Below are 10,766 nucleotides of genomic sequence, written 5' to 3' on the forward strand. Positions count from 1 at the left end.
GGCATTATTCTGACTACCACACCCATCTGAAATTAAACTCCGTAAGCAGGGACGGTAGCACCTTTGTTCACACCAACACCTAGATGAATGCTGGGCACATAGTAGCCCCTTAGTAAACATTAGTTAAATAAATGAATGCAAGTGAATAAAGGTAAGCATTAACTAGCAATTATGCACATGAAACCTAGGCAGGGTATGATTAATTAATTGCAAAATGAGTGGTGTAAACCAGTGTAAATAAACCCCATCTGCTTCATTTCAGAATTGTCTGGGAGCTTCTTTTTTTTTTCTTCTTTTAAAATATATTTTTATTGATTTCAGAAAGGAAGGGAGAGGGAGAGAGAGATGGAAACATCAATGATGAGAGAGAATCATTGATCGGCTGCCTCCTGCACGCCTCTCACTGGGGATCAAGCCTGCAACCCAGGGATGTGCCCTTGACTGGAATCGAACCCGGGACCCATCAGTCCGCAGGCCGACGCTCTATCCACTGAGCCAAGCCAGCCAGGGCAGAGAGCTTCTTTAAAAACAAAAAGACCCCAGACTCCTCTCCTGGCCCATTACATTTGAATGTTGGGAGTATTTTTTTTTTTAAATGAGAAGTGATTTTAATGTGGTGAGAACCCAGCCCTCCTCCGGGAACCGCTGATGGAGAGACTCAGAGCTTGACGGTCAGAGAAGGGAGTGAGCCCCAAGGTCCACAGTACACTGCCATGGATGGCTTCAGAGTCCACAGTACACTGGCCAGCTGGCATGACACTCCAGGCAGTGGGAACAGCATGTATACAGACAGCACAGAGGGAAGAAATAACATGTCAGGTCGGGAATCTGTAAGTAGTTTGTGGTCTGTGGGTGGAGTGCTGGGTTTTGAAGTTAGAAATGTTCTGAACATAAAGGGCTTTGAGTGCTCTGCTAAGAAGGCTGTCCCCCTCCCTGTGGAGCCAGGGAAGGGAAGAGAGTAACAGTTCTGTGTTCTAGAAATGTGGCCAGAGTAATAGTGTAGGGGTGAAATTTTCCCCGCCTGTAAAGTGGGGACAGCAGTGAAATCTACAAGTGTTGTGATGAGGACATGGTGCTTAAGAATGCCTAGCACATAGTAGGTGCTCATTAAATGTCCACAAGTATGATTAGTAGCAGCAGACCAGCTGCCATGGCAAATGATGTGGGGAGTCTGAAAGGTGGTTTAGGTCAAGGCAGTGAGAATGGAAACAAGGGAGCTGATTCAGGACTTATTCTAATTAAACTATTAGAACCTTAAAGGTCAGGTAGGAACTAATTAGCTGGGCAGACAGAAAGGAGGAGAGCAAAAATATTATGAGTGGACATATTAGGAGTAGTGTAGAGTAGGGAGCAAACATGTTAGGCTGGAGTATGAAATTGTGCAAGAAAATAATGAAGAAATAATTATGCAACAGTAGCTTGGGCCCAGGTTGTACAAGAAGGTTAAGGGCAGGCTGAAACTTTTTCTTAATTGTGGAAACTTTTTCTTAACTGTTGAAGGATTTTATACTCAGATAGAGTTACCACTTACTCTGTGGCCCTTGGCCCCTAATTCAATAGAAGTTTCTGCCAAGAAAAAAATTTTCTATATCTGCCCTCTCCAAAATGATATTATTCACATATGGCTATTATTTGATATGTGACTCGCTGAATTTTCAATGGTTTTTAATTTTAATTTTAATTTAAATAACCACATGTGGCTATCATATTAGCATGTGGTCCTCTCAGAGCCCCAATTGCTCCATATATCTAATGAGAATGATGATGATGGCGCACAGGCTTGCTGTAAGGGTTAAGGTTTATTGAGATTCTACAGTTAAAGCACTTACCACAGAATAACTCAACACATGTTTATTGCTGTTGTTGAAATTGTTTGCTATTGTTATTATTGAACAGGAACAGCATGACATAAGCCATGCCTTGGGAATATTAGTTAGACTGTGGTGTCCAGGTTAGATTGAACGGGAAAGAAAACTGGAAAAGAGAAAGCATTCACAAGGCTATTTCCATGGTAAGGTGTGGGTTAATTGAGATCTTACTTGAGACAGCCCATGAGAATGGAAAAAAAATATGGAAGGATTATGGAGCTACAAGCTGAAAGGTGTACATACAATTCTTCCCACATCAGCTTCCTTTCTGCAGTACTTTCAGAAAGCACACTCCCAGCCCAACCCAAAACAGAAACCACTGCCCACCCCCCAGAAAGTGCAAATGCCCACCATTAGTAGCTCTTTTTCTGGCACGTGACATACTAAAGTTGAACTTTGAACACTTCTTAGATTCTTTGCAGTTAAATTGATGCCATGGGAGGGAGTTCTGAGCAATGGAATCAAAACAGAAGCAATGTGTGCCATTACCAGGTTGGACCCATACAAATTTCCCATGTATCTGCCATTGCCTCTTCCCCTTCTGTGATGATTTTAGGGGCCACATGTTGAAGACAGCTTAGGACCCTTGAATGAATGAATGGAGCAGAGCTACTCCTTCCATCCCCCAGCCCCTCATCGGACTGTAACATGAGTGAGAAGTGCACCTTTGTTGAGCTAAGCCCCTGAGATTTCAGGGTTGTTTGTTATAGTTAACCTTATTATCACAATACGTCATCCTCATTCCATTTCAGGTCATGTAAACATAGCCTATGGCTAACCTGTCTGAACTATCAATCCCTCTGAAGTCACTTTGCATTGGGTCCCACCAATATTAAGGCAGATTCCTGATTCCCACCTGCAGGAACCGTGCCTCCTAAGGCATTTCTTCCTCACTCCCCCAAAGCAGGCACATTCCAGACATACCTTCTCCCACAAGGCTACGTGGAGGCTACCCTCACTAAGCTATATTCCAGTTGATAACATTTGTCAGGACTTCCTCCTCTCTGTTCCTTAATCTCCACCCAGCAGGATGTCATCTGGAGCACGTCCTTGTTTTCTATGGCTCCAGCCCCAAACCTAGACGTCATTACTGAGTCCTCTTTTCCTTCACCTCCTACATCCAATTCATTAATTGGGTCTGCCCTATCCTCTTTCCATCTCCTTGCCACCACCCTAGTCCAGTCACTATCATTACCTCCACTGCCTCCTGCAACAGCCTCCTAGCTGGTCTTCCTTTGCTCGTTCTTTCCCCTCCAATCCATTCTCCACCCAGCAGCTGGTGTGATCTTTAAAAATAACAACCTGCCCAGCCAGTGTGGCTCAGTAGTTGAGCATCGACCTATGAACCAGGAGGTCATGGCTCGATTCCCAATCAGGGCACATGACCGGATTGCAGGCTCAACCCACCGTGGGGGATGTGCAGGAGGCCAATCAATGATTCTCTCTCATCGTTGATGTTTCTATTTCTCCCTCTCCCTTCCTCTCTGAAATCAATAAAAATTAAAAAAAAATAATAACCAGAACATGGTGCTGCCCTGCTGTAATCTCTCCAATAGCTTCCCACAGCTCTTAGGGTGCACTGATGGGGCCTCGCCAACTCCAGCTAGCCTCGGCCCTGCTCGTTTCACTTCTGGCACACTGGCCTTCTTTCTGTGCTCGAATGTGCCAAGTTTGTTCCTGCCTCGGGGTCTTTGTATTTTGTGCCTGGAAAGCTCTTCTCTGAGTGCCCATAAGATCAATCCCTCATCACTCTAGTCTCAGCTCAAACATTACCTCCCCAGAGAGGCAATCCTGTTCTTATGTGAAGTACAATCCCATGCCTGATTTATTTCCCACAGCACTTATACTATGTGAAATTACTTATGTATTTGTTTATCCTTTCCATCCACGCCCCTGCCACTTCATTGGAATATAACTTCATGAATGCAGGGGCTTTCTCCGTTGGGTCCAACTTCTCTTGGTTTGTTCAGAGCTGTCCTGGTTTTACCACTCGGTCTAGGCCAGTGGTCGGCAAACTCATTAGTCAACAGAGCCAAATATCAACAGTACAACGATTGAAATTTCTTTTGAGAGCCAAATTTTTTAAACTTAAACTATATAGGTAGGTATATTGTTATATACTTAATTAGGGTACTCCTAAAGCTTAGGAAGAGCCACACACAGGGGCCAAAGAGCCGCATGTGGCTCGCGAGCTGCAGTTTGCCGACCACGGGTCTAGGGCAAACTGTGATGGTTAGTCACCCTATTTCAGTGATGGCGAACCTTTTGAGCTTGGCGTGTCAGCATTTTGAAAAACCCTAACTTAACTCTGGTGCTGTGTCACATATAGAAATTTTTTGATATTTGCAACCATAGTAAAACAAAGACTTATATTTTTGATATTTATTTTATATATTTAAATGCCATTTAACAAAGAAAAATCAACCAAAAAAATGAGTTCGTGTGTCACCTCTGACACGTGTGTCATAGGTTCGCCATCACTGCCCTATTTCCTGCCTTGATCACTTCTGCATTCCCAGCATCTAGTCTAATGGCAGGTGAATAGGTAGAATTCAATAAATATTTGTGCAATGAATAAAGGAAGGAAGGGCTGGCTGTCCATAAAGAATTCTTTGATCCTGGCTCTAGGGGGCAGCCTTCCCCAACCTTGTGACTTGAGACCCAGCTTTGCAAAGTTGGGCTAAAATCTCCTGTGCATGAATTTAGTGGTGAGTTCCACTGGATCCTCCCCAAAGATCTTATATGGTTCCCTTGCCCATCCCCAGCTCTCGTGGAGTTCAAGGCTGAGAACCCTGATTAAGGCAGCCCAAGGTTGTGCCTGACACAGAGCTGGGTCCCCTGTCTCCACCCCACCTTGGCCCCCTTCTGCAGCTTCATCTTCCTCATGAGGTCAGGCTTACAGACCACAGAGCAGAAAAGACTGTCTTAGAGAGGAGGAGCCGGTGGCTCACTGCAGGGAGGAGCTGGCCCCATCCTGAACATCCCAGCTGCCCAGGCTGCAGGAAGGCATCCTGAGTTGAGGGCTCAGATCCAGGGGCTCACCTTGGCTCCCCACTGCTGCTCCCCAGGGCTGTGGCTGTCTTCTGACCCTCAAAGGGGATACCTTCCCTTCTCAGGGCTAGAGAAACTGCTAGGCACCTGGTTTCTCGCTGAGACCCACTTCCTCTGCTTGCTCGCTGACAGTCAGGAAGTCCACACAGAGGGCAGGTTGCTGAGAGGATGCTGAGTGGAAGCAACAGGTCTCAGAGCTCAAGAGCTTAATGAGCATGTGAGTATCCGAGGCAGGGTGAGAGGCATCGAGGCGAGGGGAGGGGAAGCATGTGCTATTGCAGCTGCAGTCGCATTTGGGAGGGCAGCATGGAGGGGCCCAGGCCTGCTCACCTCTCCTAACATTCTCTGGCGACTTCCATCTCCTGACCTGAACGCCCCAATCAAGGTACCTACTCCAACTCTCTTTTTCCTTTCACTTTGAGGTTGTTCTTGGCTGAGGGGAGGGGGAGAAGAGAGAGAAGGAGAGCGGCAAAGCCTGCAATTAACCTCTACATGGCCTTGCACCTGGTACAGCGGGGAGGGGGGAGGGAGAGAATACTAAGGCGGAGAGAAGGAGTGGGGGGGGGGGGGGCATTAACTCTTCCTAAAGGACAAAGCCTGGCACAGGGATGAGTATGTATTTGTCCTTTAGATTTGAATTTGGGGATTTGATGTTTGAATGAGAAAGTTAACTGTGGAGGCTTAATCAATACATACAGATCCTCCTGTAGTCCAGCTGCAAGGCACTGGGTGAAGTTAAGGGACTAGAAATAAGGCTGTCACCTATGCCTAGTCCAGAGTATGGGACCCCAAAATAGCACCCTAGAGAGGCCACATCTGAGGCACTTCCAGGAGGAGGAAGAGGATAGAAAGGTACCAGGAAGAAGGACAGATGGGGGGGGGGGGGGTGCGGGTATGAGGGAGGTGAAAGGACCTGCGGTAGGAGAGGGGAAATTAGTTCACCTATTGAACTCAGGAAACTTCTCTGCAGGGCCTCTGCATGCAGGCCCTGACTCTGAGGCCCTGCAGCCTCAGGTAAAGCAGAGCCAGCCCCTACCCTTTGGGAGCTTACATTCTACTAGCGGAGGGATCACTGATGATAATTAGGCAGATTTCAATTCAGTTGTGGTGAGCGCCAGGTGTTTGGCAGGGAACTAGGGGGAATCCTGGCACAAGCTGAGGCTCTATCAGGGGAGAGGAGCCAGGCTGAGGTCAGGGCTGCTTTGCCTGGCTCTCAGGGCCCCTGCAAGCACCCTGGGTAAGGCCCCGGGAGCCTGAGGCCCAGGGAGAACTGAAGCCTGAGGGAAGATTAAACTGGAATTCAGGGCTTTCAAGGCCTCGCTAGGAGGGGCAGCCAAGAGCAGGAAGGGACTGCCAGAGCCTGGGCTGGGACCTCTGAGCAGCAGGAGCTGCCTCTCTGTAGGGAGGGAAAGACTGACAGACAGCGGAGGAGAGGAAGTGGCCGGTGGCTCTCTCATTCAGAACTGCAGACTTTCCTCTCCTCCACTTCCTGCTCTGGACCCCATCTCTCTCCGCTTCCCGCTCTGGACCCCGTCTTTGCAGCCTTCCCTGGGCTTTCAGAGTGTCCTCTCTGGAGGGAGGAAATGGGCAGGAGCTCTAGTGCCTGGAAGTCTTTGAATGTTCAGCTTCCTCCGTGGCCCCAGCACTTCCTGAGTGGGATTCGGGGCAGGATTCGGGGCTGCTCTGATGCTAGGAAGGGGCCTCTCTCCCTGGCTTCCTGGCCTCATTACCCACGTTCTTGCTCCCTCTTCAGCCAGTGCTCTGGATCCAGACCGAACCGGGCATCTGCGAGCCGAGCTGGGGCTGAGGCTGGGGCTCTCTCAGGCCCCTGCAGCTGACTGCCTGGTCTCTGAAACACGCGGGCACAGTCTGAGTCCTGAACAAAGGCTGCCCGGATAGGCTGGACGATGGGAGGGCTTGAGACTGGGCTTGGAGAGGCTGGGAATGTTGGAAAGACGGAAGGGGGAGGAGGTGGTGTGGGAGGGGGCTGGGGAGCAGTGTAGCTGGGGGAAGGCTAGGCAGACCAGAAGCTGGGACATGGTGCAGGAGTGAGGGAAAAGGACACTCCGAGCCTGAGGAAGGGTGGCCCTAACCAGACTGGAGCCACCATTTTAGAACATTGATTACTCAAGGTCAGATGCAGTGTCTCCTGGGTATTTGGAACACACATACCTTGAAAAGTAGCAGCTGGAGGGAGATTTCAGCTACAGATTTATGCACGTTCATATATCACCCAATTTCCCTGGCAGGCAGGCCTGTTCTCCTCCTTTTAGCACAGCTTCAGACCTGCCCCTGCCGTCTCTGCTGCTCTCCCCGCCTCTGTTTCCCCTACAGTCCAGTCACCACCACTGGCCAGCTCACTGACTGCTTCCTCGCCCCTCTCATACATGGATAGTGTGAGCACCAGTCAGAAGAATGTGCCTCCATGAAAGTGTGGGGCCCCTGCTCTTGCCTCGGTCATCTCCCCACTGGTCCCAGCCCTGTCTCGCCCTCATGAACTTCCTTCTAACTTGCTCTCCTCTGCCTCCCTGCCCCACCTCTGTCATAAGTGACTGGAAGTGACCTGCTAGTCCTGAGGAGGTTTGGCTCAGTGCCCACCAGGGTTCCAGCTCCCTGCCTCTGCCCCCACCCCAGGAATGGGCAGGGAGGAGGTGGGGGAATTGGAGTGAAATCACCCTTGGGGAAGGAGCCTGGGCAAGCATCACAGGACCTTGAACCTTCCAGAGCCCTAAGGTAGGGCCCACATGATGGTACCTATTCTCTTCTCAGTCCCTCTCCATGTCGATCAACCATGACCAAGGTGGAGTCCCAGGGATGCTGCAGTGGCCAAGGTACCAGGCAGAGGCCTTACACCCTCTGGTCTCCAAGCGGGCCCTTTCTGCAGGAGGCCTGGCCCACTGGAGCCCTGTTAGTTAAAACTTCCTCCAACCTCCCACTCTCCTTTCCACCAATCAACCTCAAATGACATAGCTGAGTCTGTGAGCAAAGGCTGCAGCACAGGAGAAAAGAGTAGGAGACAAAGAAGCAGCAAGGAGGGAGAGAAATGACAAAAAATGCCCTGAAAATGAACTGAAAAACCACCCCCCCATCCCTTCCACCCTGCCCTGGGTGTAGGCCCTGGGCAGGCACCAGATGACTCCCCACAGTTCCCATTCATTTCATTTCCACCCATAATCAGTAAGCACCTACTTTATGTCAGACACTGTGCTGGGTAGAGAGGCCCAACCAGATGAGTGTGTTAGGGTGATAACAGAAAATTCCACTAGACTCTGTGGTCCTGAAGCCCAGTATCTGCTCAGTTTTAGATCGTCAGGGTACAGCAGAGTTCCTGGCACTTACAGTGAACATTGTGGAATGAATTACACATTCTTGTGGCATTCCCTAGGGAGGATGTTGAGCATAGTAATCAGGGAGTACAAAATAGTGGGGAAGAGTGTATGGGTTTTGCAGTCGGACTGCCTGAGTCAGGCTCTGCCCAATTCAATGTATGAGCTTGGGCAAGCTACTCTCCCTCTCTGACCCCAGTATCCTCATTTGCATATAGGGATTGTTCTGAGGATTAAAAGGTGATGTCTATAAAATGGCAACCCGTGCCCTGCACATAGGACAGCTGGAAGAGACCATCACAGGGCTAGAGCAGGTGTGTGTGTGTGGGCAGGGGGGGGGGGGGGGGGGGGGGAGGGGGCCGGAGGGCATAATGGATGGATGCAACAGATTATTCATTAGCTGAATCCTCCAGGCTGGGTGGCTGATTGGATGTGGGGGAAGGAGGGAACAAGGTTCCTTGCTTAGGCAGTGGTGAGGCTCCTGGAGTAGGAAGCTGAGAGGGGCAGGGCAGGAGGAGGGGCAGGTGGGTGAAAAGGCAGTTTTAGACCAGCCTAGTGAGAAGGACCTGTGAAGATTCAAGAAGCTTTAGGCTCCACAAGAAAAAAGGCCTGTGTGGGAGGAATATGGCCCAGAATCAAAGCCAGGGACTGAAAAGCCCTCCTTACCCATTCACCCTCCTCAACTATTACGTGGGAGCCTCTGCGGTCCCCTGCCACCTGCCTGAAGAGAATGGGGCAAAAGGTTTGCTGTATGGGTAGATTGAGTCAAGGGGCCCTGCTCTCCAGCCTCCATCCCCTGCCTGTTCCTCCGCCACCTCTGCAGCCTGTGTGCACCCAGGCCTGGGGGCAGTGACTCTGGATGTGGGCGTTGCCCCTTGGTGGGAACTGTCAGGCTGAGGCAGGACTGCGAGTGGTCATGTACCCGGGCTCTAACTGCTTCGGTAGAATCCCTCACTGCTCCACATCTCCCTAGTCATGGCACCTTGGGCATGGCATTTGACCTTTTGGTGTCTCAGCTTCCTCATCCGTAAAGTGAGGGAATAATAATAATACCTATCTCAGGATTGTTGTGATGATTAAATCAGCGAACGTATATAAAGTATCAAGTACAGGGCCTGTGCATGTTAATTATTATTATTATTATGTATCTGTCCAGTCTGGGCAGGGCTGGCAGGTGTCCCTAAGATGACTCACCAACTGGCTTGGGATGTCTTCCTCAGGCACACTACCCTAGTTCCCTGCCCCTCCAGGCCTCAGCCTCAGTCGGATCTCTTCTGAGCTGTCATTCTATTGGCCAGCCCCCACCCAGGAATCCTGAACCATAGAAACCTGCCCATCATGGGCTCGGTGGGAGCCAGGGGCTTTGGCTGCCAGTTACAACAATGAGATAAGTGGAAGGGGCAACCTTGATGGTCTCCCTTGGCTACCAGTGAACAGGTCATCAGCAGGCCATCTTCTCAGGGAGGGGGAATGAGAAAGAGACGTGAAAACAGAAAGGCAAAGCAAGGATATGTTGAGGGAGAACACAGGTGGGGGAAAGTGGGTTTGGGACACTTTCATTTTCACCGATTTGAATGACTTTCTTTAAATCCTTGCACCCCACTCCTCAATTTGTATCCTTTAGCTTCCTCCCTTAGACATATAGTCCAGATTAGAAGAATGAATATAACATATACACAACACAGCATAGCGTGTGGTTTCAGTGAAGTCGGGCAGCCTGAGGTCAAGCCCCGGCTCCATTATTTACTAGCTGTGTGGCCTCGAAAAGTTACTTAATACCTTTGAGCCTCAGTTTCCCCATCTGCAAAGTGGTAATTCAAAGGGTAATAGCAGAGATTACATACTGTACATGTGAAGCACTTGGACCCGTGCCAGGCACTGACAGGCTATTGTGGCCCGCAGAGAGGTCTATAGGAGCAGATGTCCTGCCTCATTCCCCAGCTCCTTTTCCACCTGCCCAAGGTGGGGGCAGTCGGAATAGTGTTCTGACCCCACTGACCGTCTCTGGAAACTCCCCTGCCAGTGCTTCTAGACCAGGTCACTGGCCACAGCAACCTGAAACTTCAACACTCCCCACACCTAACTCCCCCTGAACACTCTTCCCCAGGCGCACCCGAGACCCCAGCCTGCTCTCCCTTCCTGCCAATAGCCAAGCTGTTCTTCCTTCTGCCAGCTTCCCAGGGCTTGGGTGGGTGGATTGGGGCTTGGGTCCAGATGGTCCTCAGGTCCCCCTCCTTCCCTGGAGGGGCATGTCAAACTCCACCATGGTTTCTCACAGTGTGGACAAAGCAGGGAGCCTGAGGGTGCTAATTCCAAACACCAATCTCCCATTTCACACCAGTAGGACTGAACCTGAATTGGGGGTGTGTGTGGAACTTGCATTTTGATGAGCTCCTGGGGAGATTTTCCAATGCACAATCATCACAGCGAAAACTGGCAGCCCCACCCCAGCTCCAAGAACACAGTCAGCGGTGCCAGATGGGGACTCGGTGTCCCAGAGCAAGGGGACGGATTGTTAGAG

Source organism: Myotis yumanensis, unplaced genomic scaffold (assembly GCF_028538775.1).
Source record: "Myotis yumanensis isolate MYYU_CA2020_CCGP unplaced genomic scaffold, mMyoYum1.0.hap1 SCAF_3, whole genome shotgun sequence".
NCBI classification, from domain to species: Eukaryota; Metazoa; Chordata; class Mammalia; order Chiroptera; family Vespertilionidae; genus Myotis; species Myotis yumanensis.